General features: G+C 43.9%; 1 protein-coding gene across 1 annotated transcript in view; it reads left to right on the top strand.

The window, feature by feature from the left end:
- Nucleotides 1-5371: 5371 nt before the first annotated feature.
- slc6a1b (solute carrier family 6 member 1b) overlaps nucleotides 5372-25551 on the top strand; it is a 92871-nt gene continuing 72691 nt past the window's right edge. The window contains exon 1 of the mRNA XM_055648237.1: nucleotides 5372-5494. The gene's annotated coding sequence lies outside the window, so the exon portion shown is untranslated. The remainder of the gene's footprint in view (nucleotides 5495-25551) is intronic.

The following is a 25551-nucleotide window of genomic DNA, read 5'->3' as shown; positions in this document are numbered from 1 at the left end:
GGATCCTCAGAGACACTCTGAATTTCCGCAATTGCCTGAGGTGGTAAAGGCGCTGCCTTGCCTTACTCACCAGTGCTGAGGCGTGTGATGACCATGTCATATCCTCAGAGATGTGGACTCCCAGATATTTAAAACAGTTCACCCTATCCACAGGATCACCATTTATACTCAATGGAGTGTACGTCCTCGGATGATGTGCCCTCCTAAAGTCCATGATCAGCTCCTTCGTTTTTTTGATGTTCAAGAGGAGGCTGTTTGATGTTCAAGAGGACAGGCCCTTCAGCCCACAATGCCTGTGCCAAACATGATGCCAAGACCAACTCTTATCTGCCTACACATAACCCATTCCATGTTGTTTTCTATCTGTACACAAATTATTTTAATAATCATGTTATCGCAAATCCAGAGATATTAGATATGGATAATAAAACCTCTAATTTCAACTCTGAATATATTTGTCCAGAAGCGCTGGTGAAGAGGTAATTGCAATCAATATCATACCTTATAAAAAACACACACAACCACATTTTATCACTGACATTAAACAGCGAAAAAAATCCCTCAGTTTCCAGTTCTTCTAAATCTCATTCCAGCCAGATGGTGTAGGTGAGGAATACATCTCAGTCGTTGCTCTTTTGTGGCACAGTTTTCAAAACTGCTGCCAGAGGCGAGGGAGAAAAAATGTGTGCTCGCTCTGATTATTGTTATGGGCACAAGTAAATGAGGTCATTAAAATCAGGCCAACATCCCAGTAAATGGGAACACAATAGGAACCTATCTCTGAATTACTTTGCTTCTTATTATGCCTGCCAACATTTGAATGGTGGAAATGAGACAATGGACAGTCCTTGCTTCACTTTTTTGGAGAATGTAGAACATAGAACATGTACAGCGTAGGGACAGGCCCTTCAGCCCACAATGCCTGTGCCAAACATGATGCCAAGACCAACTCTTATCTGCCTACACATAACCCATTCCATGCATATCCATATGCCGATCGACAAGTCTCTTAAGAGAGAGAGTTAGATATAGCTCATAGCTCTTATGGCTAATGAAATCAAGGGATATGGGGAGAAAGAAGAAACGGGGTACTGATTCTGGATGATCAGCCGTGATCATATTGAATGGCAGTGCTGGCTCGAAGGGCAGAATGGCCCATTCCTGCACCTATTTTCTATGTTTCTATATTTCTAAATGCCACTATAATATTTGCCTCAACCACCACCCTTTTGCAGGGCATTCCAGGTACTCGCCTGCCTTGGTGTAAAATAATTGCCTGCGCAACTCCTTTAAACTTTGACCCTCTCAGTTTAAAGCTACCTACGCCCTCTAGTAATTGATTGTTCCATCCTGGGAACAAGGTTTGGACTGTCTACCTTTTCTAGGGCTTCCATAATTCTATATAATCCTATCAGATTTCCCATCAACCTCTGAGGCTCCAGAGAAAACAATCCAAGTCTGTTCAACCTCTCCCTGTGGCCAATGCCTCTTAAAAAGAAGATAGACACAAAATGCTGGAGTAACTCAGCGGGACAGGCAGCATCTCCGGAGAGAAGGGGTGGGTGACCCTTCTTCAGACTGAGAATCAGGAGAGAGTGAGTCTAGAGATATGGATGGGCAAGGTGTGAAAATGACAAATCAAACTAGACGATGGTAAAGAAATGTAGTATGGTTCATTGTTGGCTGAGAGGAAGGTGACAAGGAGGCATACAATCAGTAGAATTAATCGGAAGGACGGTGAAACTGTCAGAGAACTAGGGTGAGGGGGGGGGACAGAGAGAGAGGGAAAGCAAGGGTTACTTGAAGTTAGAGAAATCAATACAATACTGTCTGGTCAAGCAAAATATGAGGTGCTGTTTCTCCAATTTGTGTTGGGCCTCAATAGACAATAGACAATAGACAATACAGCCACTTTACAGCCGCATCGAGGGGACTCACCATGGAGTAGACATGCGTTCAGTGTTATTTGCAGCTCAGAGAGCCGTAACGCTCTCGCTTCCTGGGTCTGGCAGAGACTGAGTGAGGCACTACACTTCCGGTTTTTATAGTCCTACCCCCTGCCGCCAGTGGGGGCAGCAGAGAGAATGGCGAATTTGTTAAAAACATTAATATCGCTCTGAGTTTTCATCTATGCGAAAAAGCCTCCAGTCATGGAAGGCGGAGCGGGGCTCTGAGCAAGGTGACCAAAAATGACAGCCATAGGTGGCGGCGTTCTCTCAGAAATCGCAGCACAGTGGGCCAAAAGCGGTCAAGATCAGACTTTTAGTAATATAGATAAATGGCTTGGAAAATTTGCAGACAGACTCGAAAATTTGTGGAGTTGGGAACAGTGAGGAAGACTGTGAAAGCATACAGTGGAATATGGATCAGTGGGTGGAGAAATGATCAGATAGACACAAAACGCTGGTGGAACTCAGCGGGACAAGCAGCATCTCTGGAGATGGGTGATGTTTCGGTCGAGACATTCAGAAATGATAGGTCGCGTTTACTCCAAGCAAGTGGCAATACAAGTTGATAGAGTAGTAAGTGAGTCATATAGTATGCCTACTTTCATAGGATGGGGCATTGTGTATAAGAGGTGATGCTGCGGCTATATAGCACGTTGGTTAGGCTGCATTTGAAGTATTGTATGCATTGCTGGTTGGCCCATTGCAGGAAGCATGTGGAAGTTTTGGAAAGGAGGCAAGGGGGAGGAGGGAGGCATTATAAAACCCAGAAGTGTCATGCCTCACTCAGTCTCTGCCAGACCCAGGAAGCGAGAGGGTCACGGCTCTCTGAGCTGTGAATAACACTGAACGCACGTCTACTCCACGGCTGCTGCCAAATTGTTTGCCTTTTTATTTAAAGTTTGTGTTCACAAAATGAATTTTGGTTGTCAGGTGGCTGCTGCCCAATATTTTGCGTCGCCTTTTTAAAAAAGTTTGTGTTCACAAAATTTTGGTTGTCAGGTGGCTGCAGCCCAATTGTTTGCCTTGCCTTTTAAAAAAAAGTTTGTGTTGGCTGCCAGCCCAAGAATTCCATTTGGCCTACAATATCTATACTATCCCACTGGAAACCAGTACCTTCAGCCCACAACACTCATACTAGCGCAACAGAAAGCCCCCCCCCATTGGCGAGCAATATTGGAATTGGTGGACAAGTGGAATATTGCGTTGGGTGACCAGCCCTCCCGTGTGATGCTGGGACCCAACGGGTCCCACTTAGTCTAGTATATATATAAAAATCACAAACAACAGAGGTCCCAGCATAGATCCCTGCGTAACTCCACTGTCAGAGACTGCCGGCATGAAGATCAATCAGTGTAGGTGCCAGAGATAATGTAATACATAAACCCAGATAATAAATAAGTCCCAACATGGTTCAATTGGTGGTTCCACACACCTCTGAGATAAAAATCACGGGAGCAGTGTTGAATCTCAGGCCTGAACCATCCAACACATGACACTGAGTTGCACTAACTTCAATAAAGAAAGCATTGGGGCCTTGTTTACTGAAGTGTCTCGACTCGAAACGTTGCCAATTTCATTCGCTCCTTATATGCTACCTCACCCGCTGAGTTTCTCCAGCATTTTTGTCCACATTCATTGGGGCCTTGATAGATTTGGTTTAAGTTTAGAGATACAGCGTGGAAACAGGCCCTTCGGCCCACTGAGTCCGCACCGACCAGCGATCCCCTCACACTAACACTACCCTACACACACTAGGGACAAATTACACATACACCAAGCGAACTAACCTACAAACCTGCACGTCTTTGGAGTGTGGGAGGAAACCGGAGATCTCGGAGAAAACCCACCCAGACATGGGGAGAAGCATACAAACTCCATACAGACAGCACCCATGGTCGGGATTGAACCTGGGTCTCTGGCGCTGCAAGCGCAGTAAGTCAGCAACTCTTCCACTGTGCCACCGTGTCGCCCACGGTGTTATAGGTGACACTGCTCCCAATGTGCATCTACTCCATTGGTCTGAGCCCCGCTCCCAACATGACCATATTATCTATGCTGACACCTCTCTTCAAGAAACTTTTTAAGGAGCTTTTTAAACTATCTCTAATAGAGATATATTTTTTTTGTTTTTCTTGTTTTATTTTGGGTGGCGCAGCAGTAGAGTTGCTCCCTTACAGTGCCAGAGAACCTGGTTCGATCCCGGCTAATGCTGCTTGTCTGTACGGAGTTTGTACATTCTCCCAGTGACCGCGTGGGTTTTTCCCGAGAACTTTGGTTTTCTCCCACACTCCAAAGACGTTCAGGTTTGATTGTTAATTGGCTTGGTATACGTGTAAAAATTCTCCCTAGTGTAGGACGATGTGTTAGTGTGCGTAGTTCGCTGGTCGGTGAGTACTGAGTGAGCCTGTTTTCCCCCTGTATCTCTAAACACAACTAAAAATTATGTCAGAACACCAACATATTTCCCTATGATCTCCCTAGACTGATCATTCATCTCACTAGTCAGTATGGGATCCTGCTGTATGAAATATATATATATATATATATATATATAGTATCTGTACACTGCAAATGGCTCGATTGTAATCATGTATTGTCATTCCGCTGACTGGTTAGCACACAACAAACGCGTTTCACTGTACCTCGGTACACGTGGCAATTAACTAAACTGAGCAATCACCGTCTGTTGTCTGATTTACAATTTATCTGAAGGTTTCACCAAGGCACTTTCATTTCTATATTTTTCCCAGAGCTTCACACATCTTTAAAATACCAGATTGTATTTACTAATATTATTATTCCAAAAGCAAACATCGATCCTCTTAAATACCTGCCATTCTTGTATCATGCCAGGACAAAGATATAAATGATGAGAAGAAAGCTGAAACATCACAGTGGCTGCTTTGCTAATTATATTTCAAATTAATTTACTTGGCTGAGGGATTGCTATTGCATCACAATTTCTACTCTACGTGAAATCATTAAATGTGATAAATTCCTTGCAGAATCTTCGCTCTCCAGCTATTAAAGACTGCAAAACAACTTACTTTCGTCAAAATATATCAAGAGAAATGGAGCCTTTATAAGATTTTAAAATACCACACAGTTAGTTCTGAGCTGAATTTTTACCTTGTCTAACACAAAATTCAGGAAGTAGCACAAGCACAATTGAAAGTAGCTCTGCATTTATATTTTGCCAAGAAAACTGTGTTTTCCACTCAGATCTAGTACAAACTCTCAACACAGCTTTGCACTGACCAGTTGCAACTCACAGACAACTCCAACACTCCAGGATGCCAAACAACATGTTAATGATGCACAGGCTCATTTGAATTCAGTGCCATGGCGAGGCACTCCACAAAATCCATGGGAAATTGGCAGCAGGAACAGAGCAAAGCCCAGGCAGACAGCACAAAGCTAGATTCAGGAGGCAAAGATTGACAGTGGAAGCTTGATATAATGCAGCAAAACATTTTTGGAACCGATACAAAGGCCTCCCAGTGCAGCGAGAAGAAGAGGACCTAGGAGAAGCCTACTTCCCAAAGGTAACGTCAATTTCTAGGCTGCAATTGACTTATGGGGTGCTGACTGCCTGCAGTGTTGAGAGGAAGCAAGTGTTGAGAAGCCACCAGGAGAAAGGTAGACAATTCACCTTCTCCAGGCTGACCTGCTAAAGTGGCTTGTGGCAATGATGATCTGATAGCAGGGTTATAAGTGAACGTGTGTTAGTATTAGACGTTTTTTTAAATGTGAACGTACTCCAATAGTACTGTGATGCAAATACAAAAACAAAATTCTTCCAAGCAGAATGCAATTCAAGCAGTAATGCTTCTAAGCAAAATGGATAATGCCATCGTTTATAACAGAATTGATCAATATCATGGAGATGAACTAAGTCCTGGACCTTTACTGGAAGTGGCTTCACAAGTGGACAGGGTAATGAAGAGGCACATTGGCCTTCAGCAAGGGCACTGAGTCTTTAAGTTGAACATTATGTTGCGGTTGTGCAAGACGTTGGTGAGGCTGCACTTGGGCTATTGTGTTGACTTTAGGTCACCCTGCTCTCGGAAAGATCCCATTGTGCTGCAAAGAGTCCAGAGAATACTTACAGAGGTGTTGCCAGGACTCGAAGCACTGACTTATAGGAAGAGATTGTGAAGACTGGGATCTTATTCCTTGCAAGATAGAAAACTAAAGGGTGATCTAAGAGGTGTATAAAGTCATGAGGGCCACACACAGAAAGAATGCAGATAATCTTTACCCAGATTGGGAAATCAAGAACTAGAGGACAAGAGTTCAAAGTGAGAGGGGGAAAATGTAATAGGAACCTGAGTTGCATTTAGTTTAGTTTTGGTTTAGTTTAGTTTATTATTGTCACGTGTATCGACGTAAAGTGTAAAGGTTTTTTGTTGCGTGCTATCCAGTCAGTGAAAAGACGATACAACATTACAATCAAGCCATCCACAGTGTACAGATACAGGATAAAGGAAATAATGTTTAGTACAAGATAGAGTCCAGCAATGTCCGATTAAAGATAGTCCAAAAGTCTTCGATAAGTTAGATGGTAGGTCAGGACCGCTCTCTAGTTGGGTAGGGAAGAACTGCAGATGCTGGTTTAAATCAAAGGTGGACACAAAATGCTGGAGTAACTCAGCGGGACAGGCAGCATCACTGGAGAGAAGAAGTGGGTGACGTTTCGAGTAGAGACCCTTCTTCAGACTGAAGTCAGGGGCCTGACATCAGTCTGACGAAAGGTCACGACCCAAAACGTCACCCATCCCTTCTCTCCAGAGATGCTGCCTGTCCCGCTGAGTTACTCCAGCATTTAGTGTCTATCCACTCTCTAGTTGGTGATAGGATGGTTCAATTGCCTGATAATAGCTGGGAAGAGACTATCCCTGAATCTGGAGGTATGTGTTTTCACACTTCTGTACCTTGTGTTCCCACCATGCCTGATGCGAGCAGGAAGAAGAGGGAGTGACCAGGGTGAGACTGGTTCTTGATTATGTTGGTGGCCTTGGTGAGGCAGCGTGAAGTGTAGATGGATCAATAGAAGGCCGGTTGCTTTGCATGATGGTCTGAGCTACTTCCACAACTCTCCGAAATCTCTTACAGTCATGGGTGGAGTTTGACCCAAATTATTCTGTGTTGCGTCCCGATAAAATGCTTTCTGCGGCGCATCTGTGGAAGTTGGTGAAAGTTCACGGGGACATGCCAAACATCCTAAGCCTTCGTGGGGAATAGAGGCATTGCTGTGATTTCCTGGTCATTGCTTCGATATGGGTTCTCCAGAACATTTACTCATAGGAACTTGAAGCTTTCAACCTTCTCCACATCAATGTATATTGGGGTATGTCTAACACGTCACTTCCTGAAGTCGAGAACTATCTCAGCGAGGAAAAGGCAGTCGTGTTGACACCAGGTTATGAGGCTCTCAATCTCCTTCCTGTACTCTGTCTCGTTATTGTTTGATAACCGGCCCGCCACGGTTGTTTTGTCTGCTAATTTATAAATTGAGATGGATTTGTACCCAGGCAGGTACACTAACAATTTAAAAGACATTTGGACAGGTACATGGATAGGAAAGCTTTAGAGGGATATGAGTCAAATATAGGCAAACGGAATTAGCATAATGGGCATCTTGGTCAGCATGGGTGATTAGGGCCAAAGGGCCTGTTTCCGCACTGTACAGTTCTATAATATGCCTTTATAAGTACATAGTGCAAAGTTTAATACACATCAAATCTTAAGTAAAACAGTTAAAGATTCATACAGTCTGAAGAAGGGTTTTGGCCCGAAACGTTACTATCTCCTTCGCTCCATAGATGCTGCTGCACCCGCTGAGTTTCTCCAGCATTTTTGTGTACCTTCGATTTTCCAGCATCTGCAGTTCCTTCTTGAACAAAGATTCATACTTGGCAAGTTATACTGTAAGTAGTTGTGATGCAGTGGTAGAGGAGCTGTCTTTCAGTTGATGTCACACGGGTCCAATCGTGACTTCTGATACTCTGTGGAGTTTGCATGTTCTCTTTGTGACTGTGTGCATTTCCCCCATGTGCGCTGATTTCCTTCCACTCCCTAACGTTATACAGATTAGTAGGTTAATTAACAAACATAAATTCCTCATATGGTGTATGGCATGGTCGGATTCAAAGTGGGTTGATGGGAATGTATAGAAAATAGATTACAGAGAAATGTCGTGGGGGGAAATGGAAACGGTGGCACAGCGATAGAGTTGCTGCCTTACAGCAAATGCAGCGCCGGAGATCCGGGTTTGATTCTGACTACGGGCCCTGTCTGTACGGAGTTTGTACGTTCTCCCCGTGACCTGCGTGGGTTTTCTCTGAGATCCTCGGTTTCCTCCCACATTCCAAAGACGCACAGGTTTGTAGGTTAATTGGCTTGGTAAATGTAAAAATTGTCCCTGGTGGGTGTTAATGTGTGGGGATCGCTGGTCGGCGCGGTCCCAGTGGGCCGAAGGGCCTGTTTCCGTGCTGTATCTCTAAACTAAAGCCCATCAAATCTATGCTGGGGGGAGTAGAATTTCCCCCAGCATAGATTTGATGGGCTGAATGGCAGCCTACGTTCAAAGGAAATATATATGAAAAATGCAATGGTCATTAATATAAATGTAATACTCACAACTTGATCTGAAACATCTGAAAGCAAAGGGCATGAAAAGGCATTCACCTTTCATTCTCCATTCCCATCTACCAGCCTTGTATATTTTGCACCATCGAGAGCTGTTGGTGATGAATTATATTGCCTGGAGGGGGCAAGACTCAAAGATGTAAAAGTTTCAAGGAGCAAATGAAATTTCTTCCAAGTCCCAGAAGAAATTAAGTAAAGCATCAAGATTCTAATTTGACATCTATACAACACGATTGCAGTCCAATTTCCATTGTTATGGAAAAATGGCAAACACAGGGCATATTTTCACCTGAAAACCATGCCAATATCAATGTCTTTAGCATCATGTGCAAACCATGTAATTCCCTATCCACATGGCAGGTTGTCTGTTAAACACATGCATTTTTGATTGGCAAACAGGCTGAGAGTTAAGTCGAATAATCCTGTTAAATGGAGGCCAGCAAAGACTAGATTAGAGGACAAAACATTATAGATTACAAATAATGAAGATAGACACAAAATGCTGGAGTAACTCAGCGGGACAGGCAGCATCTCTGGGGAGTAAGAATGGGTGACGTGTCGGGTCGAGACCCTTCTTCAGACCCGAAACTTCTTCTTCGACGCTAAACGCTGAGTTACTCCGGTTTTTGTGTCTATCTTCAATTTAATCCAGCACCTGTAGTTCTTTCCTGCACTTATCAATAATGAAGTTCACAAAAGCAGACATGTCCTGCATATGTCTAACAGACATTCTCCTCAAGAGTGATTAGTTTAGGGGTATATAGGTGGATAGTGTAGTCATTTTAAGTTCTGTTGGTGGACCGATTGCAGGTTGGAAGAAGATAGCAGATGCCAAGAAAGTAACTAATGTCAAGTCAAATGGAGTTTATTGATAATGGAAGTGGTGGTCCGTAGGATTATGATGCTAAGGAAGGATTATGATTGTGCAGGTTAATCCAAGAACCTGATCGCTGTAGGAAAGCGATTGTTCCAGAATTTGGAGGTGTGGGAATGGCGGGGCTGTCATACATTGAAAGAATGGAGCGGCTGGGTTTGTATACACTGGGATTTAGAAGGATGAGAGGGGATCTTATTGAAACATATAAGATTATTAAGGGATTGGACATGCTGGAGGCAGGAAACGTGTTCCCTATGTTGGGGGAGTCCAGAACCAGGGGCCACAGTTTAAGAATAAGGGGTAAACCATTTAGAATGGAGATGACGAAAAACTTTTTCACCCAGAGAGTTGTGAGTCTGTGGAATTCTCTGCCTCAGAAGGCAGTGGAGGCCAATTCTCTGGATGCTTTCAAGAGAGAGTTAGATAGAGCTCTTAAAGATAGTGGAGTCAGGGGATATGGGGAGAAGACAGGAACAGGGTACTGATTGTAGATGATCAACCATGATCACAATGAATGGCGCTGCTGTCCCGAAGGGCAGAATGGCCTACTCCTGCACCTATTATCTATTGTCCAGCTTCTTTACCTCCTGCCTGATGGTAGCAATGAGAATTAATACTCCGAATACGGACAAATGGCAGGAGTCACAGGGAGGAGACAGCGGAGACAGAGACACAGAGAGGAGACTCCTTCTCCACTGCCCTCCCTTCAGAGAGAGGATGAGAACTCCTACGAAGAAGGCATATGATGAGGAGATTTTGCAGTGGCACAGCATTATGTATGCATGAGAAATTACAGATGCTGGAAACTTGAGTAAAACACAACATGCTGGAGGAACACAGCAGGTCAGGCAGCATCTGTGGAGGGGCTGAAGAAAAGCCCCAATCCGAAAACAATCTAAAGGTCGATACAAAACAACGCCTATCCATTCCCTCCGCAGATTCTGTCTAACCTGCTGAGTTCCTGTGTTTTAATCAGTATTCCAGCATCTGCAGTTTCACTCTGGCAATGGAGACTCATCTATCCTGCAAAAAAAAATAGTTTTATTAATTTGTGTTGGTTCACATGCTTGATCAATAGTGTTTTTATCATTAATGTCTTATTATCATTAATGTTTAGTGTTTTCTCAGTCATTCATAACTGTCACTGTATGTCATGTTGTTACTTGTGGGCGGAGCACCAAGGCAACTTCCTTGTATGTGAATACTTGACCAATAAACTTACTTACTTACTTACTTACTTACTTACTTACTTACTTACTTACTTACTTACTTACTTACTTAGAGGTACAGCGTGGAAACAGGCCCTTCAGCCCACCGAGTCCATGCCGAAAAGCAATCCTCACACACTATCACAATCCTACACACACTAGGGACAACTTACATTGATAGCAAGCCAATTAGCCTTCTACACTTAAAAGAAAAAGTCCAAGCCCATCCAACCTCTCCCTCTAACTCAAGCCCACAAGCCCAATCAGGTGACATCCTGCTGAATGCCTTCTGCACACTTTCCAATTTAATGACATCTTTCCTGTAGCTAGGCGGCCAGAACTACACACAGTACTCCAAATGTGGTCTCACCAACAACTTGTATAATCTTTTGTGACAATTTTTGTACTCAATATCCTTACCAATGAAGGCAAGCACGCCAAATGTCTCCGTCACCACACTGTCTATCTGACTCACTAGTTTTAGAGAACCATGCACCTTTACCCGCAGATTTCTCTATCCTGCAACACTCTCCAGGACTCTACCATGTACTGTGAAAGTCCTGCCCTGGTTTGACATACCAAAGAGCAATACCTCACATTTGTCCGAATTACATTGTAGCAGCCATACTTTGGCCCACCTTCATAATTAATCGAGATCTTGTTGTAAACTTAGATATCTTTCTTCGTTGTCTAATATACCACTGATTTTGGTGCAATCTGCAAATTTACTAACAATATTAACTACATTGTCAACCAAATCATTCAATGTATAACCAACAGCAGTGAACCCAACATTGACCCATGTGGTATACCACTGGTCAAAGGCTTCTAGTAAGTAAGTAAGTAAGTAAGTAAGTAAGTAAGTAAGTAAGTAAAGTAAGTAAGTAAGTAAGTAAGTAAGTAAGTAAGTAAGTAAGTAAGTAAGTAAGTAAGTAAGTAAGTAAGTAAGTAAGTAAGTAAATTTTATACATAGCACATTTAAATCAACTCGCGTTGAAACCAAAGTGCTTTACATAGAAAAAATAATTAAGTTTCCGTACATCCATAGCAAAAAAAATGACACAACACATTATAGAATTCAACATGAACGTCCCCCCACAACAGAATCAAAATTTTCCACTGTGGGGAAAGGCATCAAAAAGTTTCAGTTCTCTTCCTCTGTGATCACACAAGGCCGGGGCCTATTTGTGGCCTCCGCAGCCAGTAAATGTTTTCAGGCCCTCTTGCCGGGTAGATGGAACTCCGGCGTCGGGTGAACACTTCTAATCAGAAAAACAAAACTACCATTTGATTCCTTCCTCCAAGGCAATTTTGAATCCATGTGTGTGGCTATCCTGCCTTCGATTCCATGCAAGCTAATCTTCCAGATAAGCTTGTTATGTGGGACCTTATCAAAGGCCCTGCAAACTCTTATAGCTATGTCCTTGTAGATATGCCCTAATCAATCCTCTTGCTGGCAGATGGTCTTCCAATTGTTCATTCAAACATTTGTAACTGGGGAAGATCTATAGTGTAGTTGACCAGTTTAGTTTGGAGATCCAGTGTGGAAACAGGCCCTTCAGCCCACCGAGTCCGCACCAACCAGCGATCCCCACACATTAACACTATCCTACACACTAGGAACAGTTTTACATTGATACTAATCCAATTAACCTACAAACCTGTACATCATTGGAGTGTGGGGGAAAACCAAAAATCTCGGAGAAAAAACTCCCGCGCTCACTGGGAGAACGTACAGACCGTACAGACAATCACCTATAGTTGGGATCGAACCCGGGTCATTGGCACTGTAAGTACTGTAAGGCAGCAACTCTACCACTGTGCCACTGTGTCGCCCATAGGTCATGACATAAGTCGTTGAGTTTAGTTTATTGTCACGTGTATTGCGATACTGTGAAAAGCTTTCATTGCGTGCTAAACAGTCAGCAGAAAGACAATACATGATTACAGTCAAGTCATAAATGTGGTATAAATGGAGTCAATGGAAAGGAGGTTGGTTTTTGTGATGTGTCCACAATTCTCTACAATGATCGCAATTGACTTTGCATGACACTAGATCTGTGAATGAGGCACTCGATTTATGAACAGCAAGTTTGAATCTAAGATCCTGTTGCAGATGAGTGTAGAAGGATTAAGGGGCTGTCCCACTTAGGCAACCAAATTGGCGAGTTTTGAAGAGTTTGAAGAAATGACATGTTGAAGACCTTCGACTATGGAGAAGACCTCCTTCGACCTCCTTTGTTGAAGACCAGCTCAACTAGCTTCAACTTCGGGAAAATTGGACACCGAATAGTGGAGAGTGAAGACGACCTCCTTCGATCTCCTTCGACCTCCCTTCGACTATGATGAAGACTATCTATGGCTACCTTCGACTACCCTCGATTACCTACGACTAACATGCCGACCTACTAAGACCTACCACGAGTAAAAAAAAGCATTGATTTTTTCCATGGTGACCTTTTTTTACTCGCATTTTTTTGTCACGTGTACAGCGGGCATTTTTTAACATGTTGAAACATACGCCGCGACGTAGCTGAGGCCTCGAGTACGCGGAGACCACTCTCAAGCATGAACGAGAGTTACAAAGAGCTCGTACGACCTCGTGTCGACCATGCTGCGAGTATGAGTCAAGGGCAACCTCGCCAGAACTCGCAGATTAGGTCGCCCAAGTGGGACAGGCCCTTTAGGTGTCCCAATGACCAAATGCTAAAATGCTATGCAATAGCAAAGATGGCCTAGCTGGCACAGATGAACCAGACACCAATAAAGTTGAGAGTCTGCTGGCCTCATAAACCTGGCTTGAGACTATTAAACAATATGAAATACAGTCATTAGTACTTTTAGCTTGTAATTAAACTTGTAGTTGTTAAAGAAACCATTCTTTAAAATGCCCTACTGGCCACGTGAACCTGGCTTGTGCTAGCGAACATACATCATGTCGACATTAAAGATAGGAACAAGTAATAGAGTGAATTGAACCTTACTTCGTTTAACTGGCTGGTTACTTATTCTGGTGCATTCCAAAACATTGCAAAGCCTTGGATTGTTGTGTAAACAATGATATAGTTCTCCATGAAGTAGATAATGAAAGGTCAGCCACACCAATCAGATGAAAATAAATTACCTCAGTTTAATCATTCCCAGTCTGATCACCTATGTACTATCCCCATCAGATCACCTTTAGTTTAGCTTTAGAGATACAGCACGGCAACAGGTCCTTCGGCCCACCGAGTCCACGCTGACCAGCCATTCCCACACATTAACACTATCCTACACACACTAGGGACAATTTACACATACACCATGCCAATTGACCTACAGACCTGTATGTCTTTGGAGGGTGGGAGGAAACCGTAGATCTCGGAGAAAACCTACGCGGTCATGAGGAGAGCGTACAAACTCAGTACAGACAGCACCCGTAGTCGGGATTGAACCCGGGTCTCTGGCGCTGCAAGCACTATAAGGCAGCAACTCTACCGCTGCGCCACCGTGCCACCTACAAATACTTTTCTCAAGGTGCAAAGCTCCTCCTTGGAGGCATAGAAATGTGTCCAGGGGCATTTTTTACCTCCAGTTGCTGTTTTATTCATTCTTTTTCTTTGCCATCTGAGCATTGAAAGGATCATTTATTGACCATGCCTAAGAGGACTTGTAAAGCAATGGTGTATTCCCTTCCTGGAGTCCTGCAGTCCTTTTGATAAATACATTTCCACAGTGTTGTTGAGGAGGCATTTCCGGGATTTAGACCCAACAACAAGGAATCAATGATATATTTCCGAGTCAGTATAGAATGCAACTTGGAGGAGACCATGCAGGGGTGGTGTTGCCATGTCCCTGCATCCCTTGTGGTGATAGAGCCCAAGAGATGAAGGGTCTGGGAGGTGCAGTCAATGTAGCCGAGCCAATATTATGTAGGTGGTACACTACACTTACCATTGCCTTAGTTACATTGGCTGCATCTCCCAGACCACAGCCACTGCTGTGAATGTTGAGAATTGTTAAAGGAGTACCCATCAAGCAGATTACTTTGGATTCAATTTTCTTGAGTATTTTTGAAGCCGCATTCATCCAGGCATGTCGAGACCATTTCACTGCACCCTCCACAAGATGCTTGTAGATGCTGGAAAGACGTGAGATTGCAGAAGATAACTTGCCACAGAATACCTTGCCTCCAATGTGTCTGGTAGCTGCTGTATTTATGCAGCTGATCAAGTTACATTTCTCTTTAATGGTGATTCCCAGATGTTTATGTTGGGGCACTCATTGTCAGAGATAAGTGGTTATATCCTTTCTTTTACGGCTTTGTCATTGTTTGGCATTTCACTTGCCACCCATAACTGAATGTTGTCTTTAGCTGCACCTTTACCCAAATTCTTTCATGTCTTGAGGAATTGAGAAAGGGCCTAAACATGGTGTACTGTAATGCCCCTGTCCCACTTAGGAAACCTGAACGGAAACCTCTGGAGACTTTGTGCCCCACCCAAGGTTTCCGTGTTGTTCCGGGAGGTTTTTGTCAGTCTCCCTACCTGCTTCCACTACCTGCAACCTCCGGCAACCACCTGCAACCTCCGGGAACCACACGGAAACCTTGGGTGGGGCCCAAAGTCTCCAGAGGTTTCCGTTCAAGTTTCCTAAGTGGGACGGGGGCATAAATGTCCTCACTTCTGAGCCTATGATGGAAAGAGGTTGACTGATAAACCAGCTGAGAATGGCTGCCTGAATACTCCTGCACTGGTGTGCTGTGCATAGGATGATTAATCTCTAACAATCATCATCTTTTGTACAAAGAATATAGTCTCCATGAAGCTCGTTACCCTCAGTTTTACCAGGATTCTTCGGACCAAGGCTGTGGTGTGGTTTGGAGCTGAGTGGCACTAGCAAAATGCAACCTCGATATCGGTGAGCAGGTTATTTGGTGACTAAGTGGCACCTGATGGACTAATTCACAAGTTCCCAAGTTATAGTAGTAGATTTAGGCCATTCGGCCCACCACGTCAACTCCGCCATTCAATCAATGACTGATCTCTGCGTCCTAATCCCATTTTCCTGCCTTCCTCCCATAACCCTTGACAACTGTTCTAATCACGGAATTCTCTATCTCTGCTTTGAAAATATCCACTGACAGCCTCCGCAGCCCTCTGTGACAATGAGTTCCACAGAATAACCACCCTCTGACTAAAGAAGTTCCTCCTCACCCCCTTTTTAAAGAGCACCCTTTAATTCTGAGGCTATGAATTTCCACTAGTGGAAACACCCTCTCCACATCCACCTTATCCAAGCCTTTCAGTATTTGGTACATTTCAATGAGGTTCCCCCTCATTCTTCTAAACTCCAGCGAGTACAGACCGAGTGCTGACAAATGCTCATCATATATTAACCCACTCATTCCTGGGATCATTCTGGTTCCATTGGGGATATTATTGAAGCCTCCTCCTCGTGTCAACTGCTTTAATGACTCGATTTATGACTCACATGACACAAACATTCTGATGGCAAATGGTCTTTCGGGCAGGGAATCTGCATTTATAATCTCCATTTCACAAGAGTATTTCAGATATAGAGAGACTTCCTGTGATCTAATCTATTATCCACCAGTGTTTGAACATGCACCATCCCAAGGTCCACTATCTCATCAGTTTCTGGCTTGCTGCCAACATTTTTCCATCGTCCAACATGTTTAACTTTTTGCAGTGAAATCTGTAATCAGGGTTGCCACACAGTGAGTTATTTTTTTAGAGAATACAGCGGGCAAACAGGCCCTTCGGCAACCATTGCCCCAGTGCAGTGATGGTTTTAATCAACAGATGAATGGCTGAAGCGATGCTGAAAGAAGCAGGTTATTCACCAAAATTTGCCTGTCACTGGTGTGTTTTGCAGAGGGTGAAAAAGGTTTAGGGTGAGTGAAGTTCAGTTAGAAAATACTGAGCCTCTGATATTGTTTTGTGACCATGCATTTGACAATCTGTTTCTTTTAATTCTCTGCTCAATAATAACCCTCAAGATCTTAAATATGGTTTTAAATTAATACTTTTAATGTACTCCCAAAGGAACCAGACTGTAATTGGAGAATTCAGTGAAGGGTTTGGTGAAATAAAGTGAAAGCACTCGATGCCTTAAGGGGCTGTCCCACTGTACGACTAATTCAAGAGCTCTCCCGAGTTTAAAAAAAATCAAATTCGTGGTAAGCACGTAGAATGTACGTTGTGGGCATGTTGGAGCTCGGGACGTCTCTTAGCGGCTCGTAACGCTAACGCAGGTACTCGGGAAACGCGGTAAGCTCGGGAAGACTCGTGAAGATTTTTCAACATGTTGAAAAATGTCCACGAGAGCCCCGAGTACCTACAAGCGGCTAATTCCGTAATTCCCCGAGCTCGAATCAGGGGAAACTCAGGAGAACTCTTGAATTAGCTCGTACAGTGGGACAGCCCCATAAGTGGGCTTAAAGGTGGATGTATCCCTGGGAGTGGATGTTTACCACAGACTGCCACAGGAGGCAAAGGAAGATATTGCAGGAGCTCTGGCTGAACTCTTTAAATCTTTGCTGGACCAAAGTAGTTACCAGATGGGAGACACAAGATACTGGACTAGACACAGATGACTGGACCAAAATGAATATTAAAGATAGACACAAAATGCTGGAGTAACTCAGCGGGGCAGGCAGCATCGCTGGAGAGAAGGAATGGGTGATGCTTCAGCTCGAGACTCTTCTTCAGACTGAGAGTCAAGGGAGAGAGAGTCTAAAGATATAGAAGGATAAGGTGTGAAAACAACAGATCACAGCGGATGGTGATAAGGGAATGTAGAATGCTTCACTGTTGGCTGGGGGGAAGTTGACAACGAGGCATTCAACCAGTAATATTTAATCAGGAGGACAGTGGAACTAATCAGAGAGCTGGGATAGGGGAGGGATGGAGAGAGAGGGAAAGCAAGGGTTACTTGAAGTTAGAGAAATCAACATTCATACCGCTGGGTTAGCACCCCAAAATGTCACCCATTCCTTCTCTCCACAGATGCTGCCTGACCTGCTGAGATACTCCAGCTTTTTGTGTCTATCTTCGGTGTAAACCTGCATCTGCAGTTCCTTCCTCCACATAACAAATATTAACTCCCTTTTGCAGAAAGGCAGCAGCAAAAGGCCTGGCAACTGTCGATCTATGAGCCTGACGTCAGTGATGGGGAAGATACCTCTAAAAAACTTCTGAGGGAGGATATGAATGATCATTTGAAAAGGCAAGGATTAATCAAAGGCCGACTACATGGCTTTGTCAAGGACAGATCCCGTCTGGCCAATTTGATTGAATTCGTTGAAGAGGTAACAGCATATATTAATGAGGGTAGGGCAGTAGATGCAATGTACATGAGCATTACGCAGGCCTTTGACGGTATCCCACATGGAAGACTGCTCTAAATGTTTAGGGATCCAGGACAAGTTGGCAAACTGGATCAAATCTGAAGATAGACTGAAGGGGTGATACTGTTAAAGCTCTCCCGCGCTCTGGAATAATAAATACAGTCAGACACTGATGCTCATAGTACAGACACAACTCTATTACGGAGAGTCACTGTAATTATAGTCACAGACTTACCAGCTCCTCGCAGTTCCACTCAGTTATATTGTGCACAGGCAGTATATTTATACATTTGCATTAGGGGAGAAATAGTATTGGGTAGACTGATGGGACTGAAAGCTGATACATCCCCAGGGCCTGATGGTCTGCATCCCAGGAGGTGGCTCTGGAAATTGTGGACTCATTGGTGATCATTTTCCAATGTTCAGTTCCTGTGGATTGGAGGGTAGCTAATGTTATCCCACTTTTCAAGAAAGGAGCGAGAGAGAAAACGAGTTATTATAGACCAGTTAGCCTGACATAGGTGGTGGGGAAGATGCTGGAGTCAATTATTAAATAAGTAATAACGGCGCATTTGGATAGCAGTAAAAGGATCGGTCCGAGTCAGCATGGATTTATGATGGGGAAATCCTGCTTGACTAATCTTCTGGAATTTTTTGAGGATGTGAAAAGTAAACTAGATGAAGGAGAGCCAGTGGATGTAGTGTATCTGGACTTTCAGAAAGCCTTAGATAAGGTCCCACACAGGAGATTAGTGGGCAAAATTAGAGCACATGGTAGGGTATTGACATGGATAGAGAATTGATTGGCAGACAGGAAACAAAGGGTAGGAATAAACAGGTCCTTGTCAGAATGGCAGGCAGTGTCGAGTGAAGTGCCGCAAGGCTCGGTGCTGGGGCCGCAACTATTTACAATATATATTAATGATTTAGATAATAGGATTAAAAGTAATACTAGCAAATTTGCAGATGACACAGAGCTGGGTGACAGTGTGAACTGCGAAGAGGATGCTAGGAGGTTGTAGGGTGACCAGGACAGGTTGAGTGAGTGGGCAGATGCATGGCAGATGCAGTATAATATAGATACATGTGAGGTTATCCACTTTGGCGGCAAAAACAAGGAGGCAGATTATTACCTCAATGGTGTCAGATTAGGAAAAAGGGAAGTGCATCAAGACCTAGTTTATCCTTGTACACCAGTCACTGAAAGTAAACATGCAGGTACAGCGGGCAGTGAAGAAAGCTAATGGCATGTTTTGCTTTCATAATGAGAGGATTTGAGTATAGGAGTAAAGAGGTCCTTCTGCAGTTGTACAGGGCCCTGGTGAGACCACATCTGGAGTATTGTGTGCAGTTTTTGTCTCCTAATTTGAGGAAGGACATCCTTACTAGTGCAGCGTACATTCACAAGGTTAATCCCCAGGATGGCAGGACAGTCATATGAGGAAAGATTGGAAAGACTGGGCTTGTAGTCACTGGAATTTAGGATGAGAGAGGATCATAAAGAGAGGATAGAAACATAAAATTATAAAATGACTGGACAAGCGAGATGCAGGAAAAATGTTCCCAGTGATGGAGGAGTTCAGAACCAGGGGCCACAGTCTAAGAATAAAGGGGAGGCCATTTAAAATTGAGATGAGAAAAACCTTTTCACCCAGAGAGTCGTGAATTTGTGCAATTCTCTGCCACAGAAGGCAGTAGAGGCCAATTCACTACATGAATTTAAAAGAGAGTAATGGGCCTGTCCCACTTAGGCGACTATTCAGGCGACTGCAGGAGATTCTGCAGTCACCATTTAGTCGCCACATGTTCGCGGGTGGTTGCCGGGGAGTTGCCTTCATGGTCGCGAGGAGTTCCCGCATTCTGGGAACCAGTCGCGGCCTCATTATGGTCGCCGCAAATTTTTCAACATGTTGAGTAGCGGAGAGTAGCGAGAATTCTCGTGCCGTAGGCGGGTCGCCAGGAGGTCCTAGTGGGTTGCCAGGAGGTCGAAGGTTCTCGTACGTTCTCGTAGGTTGTAGCCGATGCTGACCGATGAATTTCATTGGCTCATTGGGGGAAAAAAACATAAGCAATAGTTTTCAGAACCAAGGATAACCGACCGGTAATGTTAAATGTCCGCCGAGCTTCACAGCCGAGTATCTCTGGGCTTATTAAAAGTTGTCTCCACTCCTTCTCCCTCATTCACCCCCCCCCCCCCCCCCCCCTTTTTAGAGGACTCACCATACACTCTGCTTTAACCTTCTTTAACCTTCTTAATTACAGCACCAACTGTCCTGTTCATCGTAGTGTGTGTCTGTATCACCTTGGCTTTGCACCGCGTGAATTTCACTCAGACAGCGCTTGCCCTGTTCCCCGCCTGCATAACTGGCTGGTGAAGGAAGCGATGTGTGTGTGTGTGTGTGTGTGTGTGTGTGTGTGTGTGTGTGTGTGTGTGTGTGTGTGTGTGTGTGTGTGTGTGTGTGTGTGTGTGTGTGTGTGTGTGTGTGTGTGTGTGTGTGTGTGTGTGTGTGTGTGTGTGTGTGTGTTGCACTCTGACAGTCGCCGTTCCAGTTGCTGGTTTTTCAGGCAACTGTGGGCAACTTGAGAGTCATCGGCAGTCAGCCATGATCTCAATGAAGGGCTGAAAGGCCTCGTCCTGCACCTATGTTTTCTATGTTCTATGTTTGTTTTCTACATGAGTAGTCACGGGTTCAGCTAATCACACAGCACATTTCCTGCACCGGTATCTTATTGTGTCCAGAACAGACTTGTTTTCTCTGTGGTTCTACTTGGTATTGGGTATAGGCGCAGCAACCTTTGCAGTTTTGCAAAACCTCCTGTTATTCATTAGCTAGCAATTCTAAGTAAGTAAAGCAGGCTCACCACGCGCAACATGCAATCTGTCACAACACATTGTGCCACCACCCTGCCAGTCACATACACATTAACACTTACACCCCCATCATCCTCTACATTCTCTCCTTTTATCATAACATGATAACCTAATTCAGAGTCCACAGGATGTGTAGCCTGAACACGCCAGATCCAGTCTGTACTCGGAAGCTCAGCAGGCTCAGGCCTGGTTAGTACTTGGATGGGAGCCCATCTGGGAATACCTGGTGCCATAGGCCCACAGATTCTTGTGAATAGAACGGCCTTGCCCGATATTGTAGAGATTAGGACTATGCAGAAGGATGCCTCTGCTGTGCAACATGCAATCTGTCACAACTCATTTCGCCATTCACCCCCCAGTCCTATAAACATTAACACTTAAACCCCCATCCTCGTCCACAGTATGGTGGCATAGCGGTAGAGTTGTTGCCTTACAGCACTTGCAAACGCAAGACCTGGGTTCGATCCCGACAACGGGTGCTGTCAATGAGGAGTTTGTACGTGCTCCCTGTAACTCAGCGGGTCAGGCAGCATCTCTGGAGAAAATGAATAGGTGGCGTTTTGGATTGTGACCCTACTTCAGGCTGAGAGTCAGGGGAAAGGGAAACGAGAGATGTAGAGAGGTGATGTAGAGAGATATAGAGCCTGGGGTAGCGAGTCTGGCCTTAAACATGGTCGTAGAGGAGGGGGGCGGGAGGAATCACAGAGGGGGAGCAACGATTGGGTGGGCAATAGGAGAGTAGACAATAATGGAGGGTGCTTTTGTGATTTAATGCCTGTGACTACTGGTGTCTTCAAGGATCAGTGCAGGGAATGATTGGGATGAGTTTGTGAGAGGCATGATCAATAAGTTCAGTCATTACACAAAGTTCGGTGAGTTGTTGGATGATACTCTTAGTCTGCAAAGAGATATTGGTGTTTTGGTCAAAAAGAACTGCAAAATGGCAGATGAAGTTTAATCCAGGCAGATGTGAGGCAATGTATTTTAGGAATATACTGAGGCTAGGACATACACCAGAAATAATAGGGCCTTAGAGAATACTGAGGCACAGAGGTGAAGACGGCAGCACAGATCCATAACTTGCTGAGGAAGACATACGGTAAAATGGCCTTCATTAGTAAGAGCACCAAATACAGGTAGGGAATTCATGATTCAATTTCATGACATGTTGGTCAGACCTCGGATGGAGCACTGTGCGCAGTTGTGATCACCATGCTACAGAAAGTATGTGATAGCGCTGGAGATGATGCAGAGGAGATTTGCCAGGATGATGCCTAGAATGGAGATTTAATTTGTAAGGAGGGACTGGAGAAGCTGGGTCTGTTCTCCCCGGAGAAGAAAAGGGTAAGAGGAGACATGATCGAAATAATGAGGGTTCAACAAAGGGCAAACAGCAAAGATAGATAAGATTAAAGGACAGATTTAGGTTAAGGGGGAAGAGATTGAGAGTGGATAAAAAGAAGACCGTCTTCACCCAGAGAGGGGTAAAGATCTGGGAATGCACTGATGACTAAGGAGATGATTGAAGCTAGATTGCTGACAGCATTCAAGTCTCAATGAGCACTTGAATTACCAAGGCATAGAAGGCTATGGACCAAGTGATGGGAAATTGGATTAATATGGAACAGTGTCCACTAGTCGGCATGGACAAGTTGGGGAAATAGCCTTGTAATCAGACCCTATTGTCTCTTAAGATCACCCTAAATGGGTGTTGAAATGGACAGGAATTGCTTCTATTGATCTTTGCACAATAAGATTATATTAAACATTAAGACAAAGTCATTAGTACTTTCAACTTGCAGTAACAAAAATAAACTTGTGGTTATTAAAGAGACCATTTTTTTTAAAGCCCTGTTGCAGAAACAGCTGTTATTATGAGTCTGAAACTCTCTAGTCTCCAAACCACTTTTCCTTCTTGATGCAATTGCTATTGTGACGGGACTTTCTACAGCAGGAGGTTTTCAAGGAACATAAATTGTATCCTGGAGCAAACTACTTGTAGAAACATCAGGAGCACTAGAATTCTAATACTACTCCAGATCTTTTCCAGTTTCCGTTAAGACCATGTCTAGCCCCCAGTCTCTTAATATATGTTGGTAATCCCTTCTAATCTTCCCCTCTCTGGCCCTGAGGGATTATTCTTCGCCAGAGTTCCTTCCCCTTATATCCCCATCTCAATTAATTTCAAGTCTTACATTACATTATACTGAGCTTTCTTCCACTGCCCACAGCTCTATGCTCATGTCTTTGGCCAGGAGGCTTCAACCCATACTGTGGACATCTTCTGGTCCTTCTGAAATCTCCTCAGGTTTCTCCCCTGGCTGGGTAGCATTCTGCTAACTCCCATCCCTCTATTTACACTCTTCCTGCTTCCGTTGGCAATCATTCACATTTCACCCCATCACAGACTCTTCACCATCCCATCCCTACTGTCACACCTGCATGTTTTCTCACTTTTCCCATTCTGATGAAGACTTCGGGACCTGAGATGTTAATTTTCTCTCCCCATAGATGCTGCCTGGCCTCCCCAGCATGTTTTATGTTCATTTCAAATTTCCAGTGCCTGTAGAGATTTTTTTCTTTGTTTCCGGTCGATGAACAGCCTCAGGTGCCTCGTCCTGCCCCAACCTTTCTTTTCCAGCTTTCTCTCACCGACTCCAATCAGTCTAAAGAAGGGTCCCGAGCCAAAACATTGCCTGTCCATTCCTTCCACAGACGCTGCCTGATCGGCTGAGTTCCTCCAGTACTTTGTGCTTTGACAAAAATGAGACGAAGGATGCACAGAGTCTCTTGCCCAGAGTAAGTGAATTGAGGACCAGAGGACATGGGTTTAAGGTGAAGGGGAAAGGAATCTGGGGGATAACCTTTTCAGACAAAGGGTGGTTGGTGTATGGAACAAGCTGAGGCTGGGACTATCCCAACATTTTAGAAACAGTTAGACAAGTACATGGATAGGACAGATTTGAAAGGATATGAGCCAAAGGCGGGCAGATGGGAACAGTGGAGCTGGGACATGTTGGCCGGTGTGGGCAAGTTGGGCTGAAGGGTCTGTCTCCACGCTGTATCTCTCATGACTCTCTCACGATATTGATATAAAATGACTGGAATATGGCAATGGCCGATGTACCTGCATCAATTTCATTATTGCAGTGAGGATTTTACTACTTACCTCTTCATTGTGTTTTACACTCGGTGGTCATTCAAATGCAGCTCAGATGTAGGGTTGAAATCTGCAGCGTGAGTTTGCATAGTCGCTCGCGGTGACAAACATCACTCATGCCAGCTCCAGGTGAAAGAACATCAAATCCAGTCAACCATGTCTGGGCAAAACTATGAATCCTTTTTGAAATGCTCGATTGGATTTGATATTCTTTCACATGGAGTCGACTCATTTTCGTGTACCAGTTCACTGCACAAATCCAGCTGCAAACGCACAGCCTTGTATGTCCATCTATTCAGGAGGTTTCTATCCTGGATTACCCATCTAATGAAAATCCAATGGATTTATCCTGTTTAGATCACCACCCGAGCTTGTGTTAATCAATCTCTATTAAGACAGCTTGTGCAGTCAAACATATAACTCACTTTGCACCAAAGTCACTAAGATTTATGTCTGGGTTTAAATATAACCCAAATAGATGCAGTTAATTTCAAAACATAGTTCTTCAGATACTGTAAGCTGGGTAGCATTGATTGTATGCACACACAATCATTACTTAATGTTGGCTTAAACGCAGTTGTTGACACGTTTATCTCTTTACAGTAGTAACTTGAAATAAATGCTGATTCCGTGGATTCTCAGTGTGAAGAAGGGTCTCGACCCTAAACGTCGCCCATTCCTTCTATCCACAGATGCTGCCTCTCCCGCTGAGTTACTCCAGCATCTTTGGTGTAAACTAGCATCTGCAGTTCCTTCCTATACACTTCCTATCCTACATCCAGTTTCCGAGAATGACATTTCCAATAGTTGTGAAACCCAAGGTAGTTTTTTTTTTAATATGGAGTTAAATTACATATATTAAGGTGAAAATATATAACTGAGAACTTTATATACAGTGAATTCAATTTGCTCAATTTGAAACTCTGCATTAATTTCTCTCCAGAGATGCTGCCGGTCCTGCTGAGTTACTCGAGTTTGGAATAGTTCCAAGTGTGTTTTTTGGATATATTGACATTCCTGACTGATTTGCAGTAGCTTAGTTAAAGAACTGTTTGCACAATTTCAGTTTCAAATAAATTACTGAAGATCCAAGAGCAAAGCAGTATGGAAAAAATCTAGAATTTTAATTGATGGAAATGACTTCAGACTGATGGATTCATTCTATTTGTTTCTACAGATGCTGCTGGACTAGCCAAGTATTTCCAACCTTTTCCACGTGTGTTTCTAGGGTGGAGCTGTACTTAGACTGGTCAACAAGTCTGTTTTGCTCCATTAGAACAGTGTGCTCGTTCTTAATCTTGGTGTCAAGGGGACCAAATCACAGTGAACAGCAGAAATACTGCCATATAATCCAATTTATAGTATAATTGTCCAAGTGTTGTGAAACTAATGTTAATTTCCAAATAAAAACGATGTTGTGCAGAATTGGCCCAGAGCAAACTAACCATGCAGCCCATTTCCAAGTCTGCAAGCACCTTGGTTA

Source organism: Leucoraja erinacea, chromosome 16 (assembly GCF_028641065.1).
Source record: "Leucoraja erinacea ecotype New England chromosome 16, Leri_hhj_1, whole genome shotgun sequence".
Lineage (NCBI taxonomy): Eukaryota > Metazoa > Chordata > Chondrichthyes > Rajiformes > Rajidae > Leucoraja > Leucoraja erinaceus.
The sequence above is the reverse complement of the archived record's forward strand: the minus strand, read 5'-3'. Positions and strand labels throughout refer to the sequence as shown.